The sequence below is a fragment of the Dryobates pubescens genome, chromosome 20 (assembly GCF_014839835.1).
Source record: "Dryobates pubescens isolate bDryPub1 chromosome 20, bDryPub1.pri, whole genome shotgun sequence".
Classification (NCBI taxonomy): Eukaryota; Metazoa; Chordata; class Aves; order Piciformes; family Picidae; genus Dryobates; species Dryobates pubescens.
The window spans coordinates 15,960,510-15,972,745 of record NC_071631.1 but is presented as its reverse complement, the minus strand read 5'-3'; positions in this window follow the sequence as shown (position 1 = coordinate 15,972,745).

The window sequence follows — 12,236 nt, the reverse complement described above, 5'->3', positions numbered from 1 at the left end:
ATAGCTAATGCTGCAGCGTGGTGAGATCTTCACCAAGTCCTTATTTTGAACCTATTTTAAAGCTCTCAAATGGAAAGTGCTGCAGAAATACTGAATTATTACCACCAAAGACACTCCAAAGCCAAGCACTGGGCTCTGAAAACAGGTGTGAAGTGGCTTTAGCAGAGCTAAAGAGCAAGTGAGCAGTTCCCTGTGCATCGAGCAAATCTGTGCTCTTGACTCTGCTGTAGGGAAAAAGGGTTTTAAAGGGCATGGTGAGAGCATTGGGAAGCACTAGGCTGGGCTGCTGCTGTGTCCTGCCATCCTTGCCACTGGCAACATGTGCCAGGGAGGGCTGTGCCCTGGCTGTGGAAACTGTCCCAGGATGAGAAAACATGGAGAAGAATTGGTGCCTTGGAGCTGGTGGGTTTGGGTTTTTTTAAATACTGGTTTTATTTTAAGCTAGACTCACTCCTAGCAGGATTCAGACTTAAGATGTTTCAAACTCTGCCTCCATCCTGAGTTTTGGACACTCATTTTCAGGCTGATAAGGAGTAGAAGACAAAGCATGGGTTTGTTTCCCAGCAGCAGGGTTGGATGAGTGCACTTGAGCCCAGCAATTCAGAACTGTGTGCTTCCAGTGCAAAAATCACATTTCTCCTCCTCACAGGAGCCAGCTAACTTCTCTTTGGGGTGCTGAAAACCAATTATTTCTGGGCAAAAGCTTTTAACCTCAGTCATACTTCCCTCTGATTTGAAGCATCCCAGTGCCATGAAGCTTTGCTGCACAGAATCATAGAATGCCCTGGGTTGGAAGGGACCCCTAAAGGTCATCTTGTCTAACTCCTGTGGAGTGAGCAGGGACATCCTTAGCTACACCAGGTTGCTCAGAGCCCTATCAAGATTGACCTCCAATATCTCCAGGAATGGGGTCTCCACCACCTCTGTGGGCAACTTATTCCAGTATTTCACTACCCTCATTGTGAAGAACTGCTTCCTAATGTCCAACCTAAATCTACCCTGCTCTAGTTTAAAACCATAGCCCCTTGTCCTAGCACTACATGTTCCTGTAAACAATTGTTCCCCAGCCTTCCTGTAGGTCCTCTTCAGGTACTCAAATGCCACTAGATGGTCTCTCCAGAGCCTCCTCTTCTCCAGGAAGAACAACCCTAACTCTCCCAGCTTGCCTTCCTAGGAGAGGTGCTCCAGCCCTCTAATCATCATTGTAGCCTTACTCTGCACCTGCTCCAGCAGGTTCATGTCCTTACAGAGCTGAATACAGTACTCCAGGAGAGGTCTCAACAGAGCAGAGTGGCAGAATCACCTCTCCACTAGCCACACTGCTTCCAATTCAGCCCAGGAAACCAGTGGCCTTCTGCACTGCAAGAGCACACTGCTGGCTCATCTCCAGCTTCTCATCCACCCCTGCCACCCAAAATGCTTTTCTACAGGGCCACTCTCAAGTCTCATCATCCCCCAGCTTGGATTGATAACAAGGATTGCAACCCATGCCCACATCCAGCAACATGTGCCTCCTTGTGCCACCCATTGCAAGACCCTATCCACCTCCTCTGAAATAGAAGTGGGTAGATTCAGGTTGAATGTTAGGAAGAAATTCTTCACCATGAGGGTGGTGAGACACTGGAACAGGTGGTGGAAGCCTCATCCCTGGAGGTTTTCAAAGCCAGGCTGGATGTAGCTCTGAGCAATCTGATCTAGTGCGAGGTGTCCCTGCCCATGGCAAGGGGGTTGGAACTGACTGAGCCTCGAGGTGCCTTCCAACCCTGACAATTCTATGATTCTATTTTAAGCCCAGGATAAGCTTTTGCTTTGCCACTGCCTTTGCATTACTGAAGGAGTTAATTGGGAACCATCTCCTTCACCTCATCAGCGTCGGAGCCCCTCGCTGCAGCGCGGCAGTGGCGCGTGGAGCACACACCTTCCTAATTACGTTTATTCACAGAAATCAAAAGGAGAGGGAAGCAGTTGAGTAAAGGTCACATTAATAATACAGGCTGAAAAAGTCTGGGGGTGGATATTTTCATTAAAGGCACATTTGACTGAAGGGGACGGTTCAGGTTTGGGCTGGCAGTGCTGCTCTAGGAGGCCATCACTACGAGCAGGGAGGTTTGGCTATTTTTCCTGTCATCACCTGCTCTCTGCTGCAAAGCTGCTTTCTTCCCAGGAAATGCCAATGCCACTCCATGTGCTCCAGCCTCTCACCTGGCCAAGGTATCACAGAAGAGCTATTTCTGCCTCCATTGCAGCTGCAAAATTCATGCCAACCTCTGCTTCTGCATCCAGAGGGGACTCATACAACATCCCATTTACTGTGCCCAGCCCCAGCCACACCAGGGCTGCTGTAGCTCCAGCTAGAACAGAATAGAATAGAATAGAATAGAATAGAATAGAATAGACCAGAAGAGACCTTCAAGTTCATTGCATCCAACCCATCATCCAACACCGTCTAATCAGCTAAACCATGGCACCAAGCACCCCATCCAGTCTCCTCCTAAACATCTCTAATGATGGTGACTCCACCACCTCCCCAGGCAGCCCATTCCAATGGGCAGTCACTCTCTCCATGAAGAATTTCTTCCTAACATCCAGTCTAAACCTCCCCTGGTGCAGCTTGAGACTGTGTCCTCTTGTTCTGGTGCTGGTTGCCTGGGCATCAGCCTTTCTGAGAAGAGCGCCTCCTTTTCCCACAGAGAAGTGGGCAAGAAAAATATGCTGAAAGTAGCAAGCATAGAGAAGAGACCAACCCCCACCTGGCTACAACCTCCCTTCAGGTAGTTGTAGAGAGCAATAAGGTCTCCCCTGAGCCTCCTCTTCTCCAGGCTAAGCAACTTAAGAGCCTTCAGTGGATAGAGCTACCACTGCCATCTAAATAATCACCCAAGGGTAAGTTCTCAAGTTGCTAGGTCCATGCCCAAAGACTCCATCTTGCTATCTTTGAGACCAGTCAGCCCTGTAATCCAACCTCACCATGGTGTACACAGAGCATCAAGTAAACTGAAGGGTTCTGGGGCATAAAAGGTCATATTAGCTCCATTTTTCTAAGCACAAAATGGCAATAAACTGAGACTTAAGAATTTGCTTATTGGATTTGGGTAGCTGAAGAAGAATGCATTGGCCAGTCCTGCAACACCCCATCCAGACCCCCTCTGCTACAGAGGAAGTCTTCCCACGCATCTCACACATGCATCTCCCTCAGTTTCTTGGTTTTCTCTTTATTCCCATTTCCCCCAAAGCACCTTTTCTTCAAGGCCAATGTTCAGTACCCCTCAAGACCCACTTCAAAGACAGATGATAATGAACAGGTGGGAAGGTGCCCAACCATCACAGGAGGTGCCAAAAATGCTTCTGGGAGCTGCTTAACCTGACAGCTACTGCAGACAGCCATCCCCATCACAGCTGTCTGAACAACACATTTGCCAATTAAGTTAATACACTCAAATCCCTCCTATCCACCAGAAAGGGCAGAGCAAATCCAGGTGAAAGAGAGAGGAGTCTTACAAGCCTCCTATGTGTCACATGGCAGAAGAACAAAGGTAAAGGGAAAAAAAAAATTAGAAAATCCATTGAAACTCACTATTAATTACTGCAAGGTACTGGAGGCCTCATTTTATACCCTGGCCTGCAGCTCTGCAAGGAGGGCAGGGACAGGAATATGTCCAGGAATGCCTACATGACATGGCTCCTTGCAATGAGCTTTTGGGAGCTGAGTGGCTCCACAGTTATTTTAGATGAGGCACAGCTAAAATTCCACTGCTTACACCTGGGTGCACACAGCCCTGAGCTCCCAGCTCAGGTGCATGATGGTGCTGCAGTTGCTGTGGGACACTGCAGATGGGAAGACAGCCCTTAGAGGTAAAAGCTATTCCTGAAGGTCCTCAAAAAAAAGGAGTTATTAGAGAGAATCTGGGTCCTTAGAGCAAAACATTTCAGGCTGAAGGAGCAGCTTGTGTTCCCTCAACCCTTTGCTTTTTCCAGCTACAGCAGTTAGTCTAAAAAAAAAATAAATTAAAAAAATCCCCCAAACCAACCAAACTAAAACCCATCCCCCCTCAAAACAAAACCAAACCAACTCCCCCAAACCAATAAAACCCACACAATGTGTTTGTTGTTCTTATTCACCTTGCCTCTGTTTTGAGTTGCCTTGGGTTCAGATTATGGCTCCTGCCCCATATAGAAACTGCCAAGGCTGGCCCAAGAGCTGCTTGCTGCTCATGAGCATCCTCCATTCCCAGGACTCTGTTGAAGATGGCTTAGGTGCTCATCACACCTAGTTTTGGCATGGGGTGGTGATGTCCCTACGCTCCCCCAGCAAAGGAGGCAGCATCCTCCTGGAACTGCTTGGTGAGAAGCCACCAGTGGAAAGCAGCTGTCTAGGGACAGCTGGTATCAGAGGTGCTGGGCAGGGACAGGGACCTCCCTAGGGTGGACAAACAGAAGCTGTAGCAGACATGACCCACCTGCAAAGAAAGGCTGGATGAGCTGGGTTTTGGTCTGCAAGAGGCTGAAAGGGGTGGAAATAATCCAGGCTGCTGTAATGAACCTAGCAGGCAATTGTTTCCCATGTCCTTAGGGACATCACAAAGCCATCAGCTTAATTTGCAGGAAGGACTTACAGGAATAACAATATATATACAATACAGATTTGGACCTATCTATTAAATATATATACACTTAGTGTCATTTCACCTGTATATATTAGCTGTATAATTAATAAACATAAAATACTTTAATATCTCAGTATGAATAATAAATACATTTATTAAATGTATAATTAATGCACCTTCCCATGCACACACACATACACATGAAGGAAACCCCTTTCTGTCTGGTGGCTCTGGTTAACTCCCAGAACCAGCTGTGTGAAGGAGCTGGGAGACTTGCTCCTTTGAAGGTTTTAAAGAACAGGTTAGACAAGAGCACTTCGGCTGTGCCCCCGCTGAGGGCTGTGGAGCATCTCTGGAGGACAAGGTTTCTGCTTCTGCAAACCACAGAGCTCTGCCCCATCCCAGTCTGTGGTCCTGCTGAGGCCTACTATTTACTGCAGATTTTCTTTCATTTAAAAAATAAAATCAATTGAAAATGAGACATAAAAAGCCCTCAGCAAAGAGCAGCAAGTGACAGCTCCCAACTGTGAGACAGTTTGGTTCCTCTGTCACGGTGGCAGGGAAAAGCCATGTGCGGTGCACAGGGCAAGCACTAACCTCAGGTATAATGGCTAAAGAGAGAGTGGCCCAGGGAATACCTGAGCAGATAAATCAGAGACCACAGCACTGGCATGAAGTTCTCCATCTACTGTTGAGATATCCCCTTCCCTAGGCTGGCCCAGGCTTCTGCTCCAGGAGGTTGAGAGGGAGGAAAATGAGCCATGCTGCAGAGATGCAATGGTACATCCCTCCAAGGCTGGACCAAACCCAGCCATGGGGCAGGAGAAGGGGCCTGGTGACAGATGCATGAACAGAGAAGAGGTCACCTGTAGCCATTGAACATCAAGTGAAGGATGCTTCGTGGACAGGAGAAGGACCAGGCATGGATGAGGTCAGAGGAACAGGCTGCCCTGGACCAAGGTAACCCCACAGCACCAGGAAAGGCAGAGGTGAGAGGTGGCATCTCTCTGCTTTAGGGAGTCATCCTCAGGTGAAATTGCTCTGCCCTCCTTCCTGAGCCATGGGCAAAGGACCTAATAAAGACTGTCAGTGGGTGATGGGTGGCTAAGATAGGGAACAAGATACAGTAAATAATGGAGGCAAAACTCTTCCACATGGGGGAAGGGGGAAATTTCAGTAAAATATCACCAACCTATTGGAAAACTGAACTGAAATGAATTAGGAGGATGGTTAAAGCATGAGGCTCATATATAACAGCAGAAGGTCTCATATTTATCAAGAGATGTGACCAATTTGCTGCATGAAGCAGGGACATCTGTCAACTCTATGAGCTGCAATTAGCTGCTACTCTGCTACCCAAAAGAGGTCACCAGAAACTACAGGTTCTCCCTTCCTCACAGAAAAACTCCTGGGCTCTGCATTTCCATTAAAACCAATTGCAAGTTCAGTCTTCAACATGATTGAATGGTCTGGTGGAGTGATGGCTTTTGTGAGCCCTGTAGTTTGTCTTGTGGAACACCAGTTACAGCCTGACACAGCCCTGCCAGCTCAAGGGTGCACAGGCTGTGTCTGCCTGCCTCGCCCAGAGAGGTCCACGCTGGGAGCTGGGCTGTGCACAGGACTGGTGCTAGATTTTTTTTTTAATTACCTTTCATTAATTAGTCTTGTGGCTTACAGCATCACTTGAGGGAGCACTCATTGTAGGAGGTCTCGCGTGCAGCTCTAACCTGTCACCACCTGTACTGACCCACAGGTCCTCCTGTCCTCCAGCATTCTGCAGGCATCCCCTGTCACTCCAGGTCCCGTCACTGCTGGCACCGCCTGGGCTTTGCAACCCAAAAATAAACTTTATTTTGGGGCTTTATTTTCTGATGGGTTGTTGAGAGCCCTTTTCTACAGCAACGCTGGCAGCTTCTTTACCACAATCTGAGAGCGAATCTCTAACAAATAATCCATGAGATGAGTTTCACTTCTGCTCAGGAGCAGCCTGTGAGCTGCGGCTTTCTCAAGCTGAGATAAATGTTCCCTTAATGATTTCTGCAAGTATTGCACAGCCTGGCACTGGCTCACAAACTGTTTCTTTCACTGCTCTGAGTGCACAGAGGAGCCCTGCCACGTTTCCCTGTGGGATGCTTGGAAACTGATTTCTTGTGCTGGTGTTTGTGACCAGACTTCACCCCTCGCTGCCCACAAACCTTCTGGAGGAGCTGAGGGTGTTTGCTGCCTCCTTGCACCAAGGTGGTGTGGAGAATTAGCAGCAAAACCCCAAAGGGGCCCAAAGGCAGGCAGAGGGAATTGTTTCCTGTTTTGAACTGCTAATTGCAGAACGGGATGAAGTCATGATCAGACCGCAGAAGGAGGGGAAGGAGATGGGAGATAAACAGGTCTGTGAGCTCATGTGCTGCATCAGGTGGTGCCAGCAGATGTGCTGGGGCCGCTGCCGAGCTTGTCCTCCCCCTTCCCACTCCCATCAATCCAGCCCTTGTCTGCACCACCTTTTAAAAGCAGCTCTTGCCCCCTCTCGACAAATCTTTGCTGCACACATCGGTAATATCAAATTAATTCAATTGAATTAATAACAGTAATTAATTCATGCATATTAGCATAACACCATGCATCATAGATAGAGGCTAATAAATGCAATACTGATTTTCTTAATCGACTTCTTCGGCTGCCATGTGTCTTAGTCAAAGGGAAGCTGTGGGGTCTTCCCCTCTTTTCTAAATGCGTCCAGGAAGACAAAACAAAACCAACACAACCTAAAAAACCACCTAAGAGACCCAAAGGTATTTCTGATTCAGAATGCACTTCTGCAGCAACGACGACAACAACAAGTATGGGCTTTGAACTCTCAGTTCCCTGCAAGCTGGCCAGGTCACAGGCTGTGGTCTGGGGATATTTAAAGATCACCTTGCAAGCGTTCCCTTGTAAGGCTCTCTGACAGAGTCATGGCTTCAAAAGCAGAGAAAGGAGCAGGAGTGGCCAGTGACCACTGTAATAATCATATATCTGGATATTATTTTCTCCTCTCACACACGGTTATTAAGAGACGATGCGGGTCTTAAAGCTAGAACCTTTTGCTCTGGGAAAATTGTATGTGACACTTTACATACGGATTAGATAATTAATGTATGTCCTGATTTCTTCCACCATAACATAAAAAGGGTGAGAGCAGTGCTATAATTCCAGATAATTAAAGAGTGAACGAGTTACAGTAGCCTCCACTGCAGTGGGAATGCTGCCCACTGTCATTAGAGCTGGAGAAGCTCTCTCCATTCTTCACACCTCAGCCATCAGCTGAGCTCTGCTCCCCAGAGACCATCCAGCACCGTGGCTGTGGCACCTGCTGGCTCTGGTCACCACTGTTGCTGACCACTGCCATCAAGCACTGTCCAGCTCCCTTCCTGCAATTTCAAAATGCTGAAAGGAGGCAAGATCCTGAACTCCCAACAGCTGAACTGCAAAGTACACTCCAAGAAACAACCAAGTTGGTTTTGCTTCAAGCAGATGAGCTCATCCCTGTGGGGTCTGGGCTGCTCTGCACAGCTGGGCACACAGAGCTAGGACCAAGGGCAGCCAGCTGTGGCAGGCATGCTGAGCCACCTCATCACTGCTTCAGAATCTCAGAGTGCCCAGTAAATAGCTTAACGGCTCCAGCTCATAACGCCTCTACTCCTAAACAACCTAAGGGCATCAGGAAGGACAAGTGAAAACCTGCGCTGGGTACACGAGCCTGGCAGAGCAGGAAGGATCAGGGTCATGCTAAAATGACATGCAAGCTCCCAAAAAAAGGACCAGCAGGAAGGGCTGCAGGGGAGGAACACTCTGCAACACCAGAGCAGCTTGCAGCGGCCCTGGTCTGGCCAAGAGTGGGTGCCACCTGTGTGGCATGGTGAGGATAGCCAGCCCCAGAGCACCTGGGCGAGCACAGCAGAGGAGTTCAAGTGTGTCTGTAGGCATTAGAGATGCAGCAGCAGAAGACAGATCCCTATCAGCAGCAATATGCCTCATGTTTGCACCAAGCCAGATTTGCATTAAGCCCAAACCAGTTTTTTCCAGCAAGGCAGGAAAGATGTGCTCATTTAATGTAAAGAAAATGCATGCCTGTGCATGGGCACAGAGTATCTTTTGAAATCCCTGCAGGACCTCCCTGCCTGCTGTGATCAAACATTAAAATCTAGAGCTGTCACTAAGCAAAACAAACACAAACTGTCTGTGCTTTCATCTGCACAGCGTCCTGCACCATGCCCCACCGCCGTGCTCCTGCCACCCCCAGGGCTCCCTGCCGGCACCCACTGCTGCCCTGGGACTTGTGCCAGGCCTTGGGGGGAGGGGGGGGCACACACAATAGCAGCACCCAAGGCACACTGCAGTGTGACACTGCACTCTTAACAGCCAGGTGTGCCTTGGTCTGATCTCACAGCAGGAAAGCACTGGCCCAGTTCTAGCTTGGTGCAGCTTTTAGTGGGTCTCTGTCCTGAGTGGGTGCAGCGCCCATTTCTTGTTTGCCCCCAGCGAGCGAGCAAATATAAGCAACTAACTGGTGAAGGCACGCAAGCAGCCCCGGGGTGAGCAGGCTGGGTCACAGGGCAATGTCCCCCTTCACTTGTCGCATCTGTGTGTGTCAAACCTCCCTCTTCCTGTGCAGCTGAGCTCGGTTCCCAGAATAAAACAAAACACAACACAAAAGCCACCCAGCCCAGCTGCAGAGCTCTCAGACAGGCTCGTCTCATTTACTGTGGCTTGAGCACAGACTCACTCAGGAGAGGAAAGCAAGGGCCGTAGGTGAATAATTTCCCCTTTCGGGCTCCTCGCTCCATCTCGCCGCGCTGCCTTCTGCAGCCTTTGTTTACCCGAGCGGCTGCTCCTCCATCACATCACTCAATGTGTCTTAAGTGCTCACTGCTCTCTCCCAGCTCCCCAGCATCCTGGCAATTTTGTATTTAAAACACTAATAATAATACAATAATAAGCCAGACGTGTTATTGTTTCTCCTCCTGCAGGATCTCCTAAGGCTCTGGAAGTCTCCAACGTCTGACCGCAAGCCTGATAAATGCTCGCCTTCAGCCATGCACTTTCTTGTACCACCTTTGAAATATGTATGCACATGTTATGCAGTGTGGATGCATATCAATGCCATATCTACCTTTGCATATTAAATCATCGCCACATCTTCACTGGCAGTAAAATATGCAGAGCATATGCTAAAGACAGCATCTTCCCCACCGAACCAGAGCAGCCCTCCCCCTGCGTGCTCTCCCCCAGCACAGGCTGCCAAGCCCAGGTATTTCAGCCCCTCTCCTTTGTTCTGCTACAAGGAGAGGTGTGTTTTTTATTTATTACTTTCTATTCCTCCCCCCCCCCCCCCCCCACACACATTGCTTTCACAGTTTTAAGGGCTTTATGTTACTGCCTACTTACAAGCAGGAGTTGTAGCCTAACACCTCCTCTCTTTTATCAGAGGGAGGACAAACAAGAGAGACTATGGGAAAGGTCCCTGAAATAACAAGCCAGCGGGAGCCTGGGATTGTCTTCCCTGTATTTACCCTCTCACATTACACAGACCTGAAGAGGCAATCAGGGATTTCAGACCGACCTAAAGCCCTGCCATTACTGCTATCCCATCTCCTATTTTTACACCTGAACAGTCAAACCTGCCTGACACAAGATTTGAGTCACAAAAGGGGAGAATGAGATACTTCTGATGGAGAGTGAGAGGATTCACTTGGATAATCACTGGGATAAAAGCCAGCAATAAGAATAATCTATTTTGGGGCATAAACCAGCAACTAGGTGCTGGGATTAGGCAAAAACCTCGTATTGTCAAGGTCTGCTCCTTAGAAGGAGCCTTAGTCCTGCTCTTGGCAGCTGCAGATCTGTGCTACATAGAGTCAAGACCCCAGAGCCTCTCCCAGTATGGGGGTTCCCACTCTGCTGGCTTAAGAGAAATGCTAAAATTTACAATGGGGTCACCCAAATTCACACACAAAATGTGTGCCACCTCCTCTTTGGACTAACAGAGGTGGTTTGCCCAAAATGAGCCCTTGGTCGTCTGAACACTCATACAAGGGGGTGTCAGACCTGGAAGCAGGGAAAGGGGCACACACCATGGAAGCAAATGGGCCCTGAGATGGCTCCTCTAATGTTTATAGATGTTGTAAAGCAAATTATCATTATTGCTAATATTATTATTTATAACAATAATATCCAAAGCTACCCAAACCACAAATCCTCCAGTCCCCGTCCTGCTCTGTCAGCACACTGTCCTGGCTCTGTAGCACACCAAAGCTCTCCCAGACCATGAAGCAATAGCAGACAGCTGGTACTGCATTGTGCACATCTCTTCAAAGCCTCCTCTCCCTCCCTTTTCTTCTTGGCTAACTAGACCAAGGTTCCATGTTCTCCTGTTCCATTGGCAACACCTTGCCACACTTAGCTGTGCTGGGTAATTACCATCTCATCTGCTACTTCTCCTCTCCTACCTGTAAGGCTTCTGTGTTTCTCAGGCATTTCTCTTCCACACAAACTTCTTCTCTCCTCCTCCCCCCATCTTTCACTCACCCTAATTTTGCAGATTTCAGAAAAGAAGTGAGAAAAGCTGTCACTGTTGAAGGGAGCTCTAATAGAGCAGGAGAACAGCACAAGCCCTTTTGTTTCTTTGCCAGATGTCAAAAGGAGCAGGATTAGTGAGGAGCATTCACTCCTCAGCTCCCAGGTGGCTGCTTTCTTCTGCAGGTATTGACCCACTCATCTTTCCCTGCTCCACAAAGTCCCTAAGGACCCCTGAACCACACATGCAGGGATACCTTAAACCTGCTTCATCACCCCAGTACTGGGAGGAGAGAGGCTCAGACACCATACTTGATGCTCCCCATCTTTCATCCCCATCACATAACACAATACTGGGGTGATGAGCTGTGTGAGGAACCAGCCTCCAAAGCAGCTGCTGGACTCATCCTCACTCTCTGCTGCTAAGCAGGCTGAGAGGGGCTGTTTAGTGCAAGAACTTCTCCCTCCTGGCTGTCACCACTGTGATATTCCAGGAGCAGAGGGACCAGGCTGGTTACATTGCTGGGCTCATTTCCACCCACAGCCATCTTCTTTTCAACTACTGCCTGCCTCAGGTCAAAAAAATGCTTGACCCCTTTCACCCACTGAGAACGTGCTGGGTTTTGGCCTGTGGCAGGTCAGCAAGTCACAGCACAGAGAGAACTTTCCTTCCTGAACAACTTCTCTAGAAAGTAAAGTCCCATTAAAGTCACACAAGAAGTCAAGTAAAGCCCAGAAGAGCTCAAACTTTAACCATTCCAATCTTCCAATGGCATCATGTGTCCTACAAAAACCACAACAAGAGGAAAAATACCTCTGATCCCCTCCTGGTGCACCAATCTTCAGCACTGGCAGAAGCCAAGGCAGGCTAGCACATCACTGATGGTCACCCAGCCAGAAGCACAGGTCATACCAAGGTGACACATGTCTGACAGGTCATTCTGAGCCACCTCTCCCCAGTGGGAGATGATGTCCCAAGCCATGGGGCCATTACCTTGCTCTTGGCAGATGATGGTGACAGCAAGCTGAAGCAAGGCAAGGCAAAATGCAATTAGGTACATTTTAAAGCCAAGGTGTGAGACC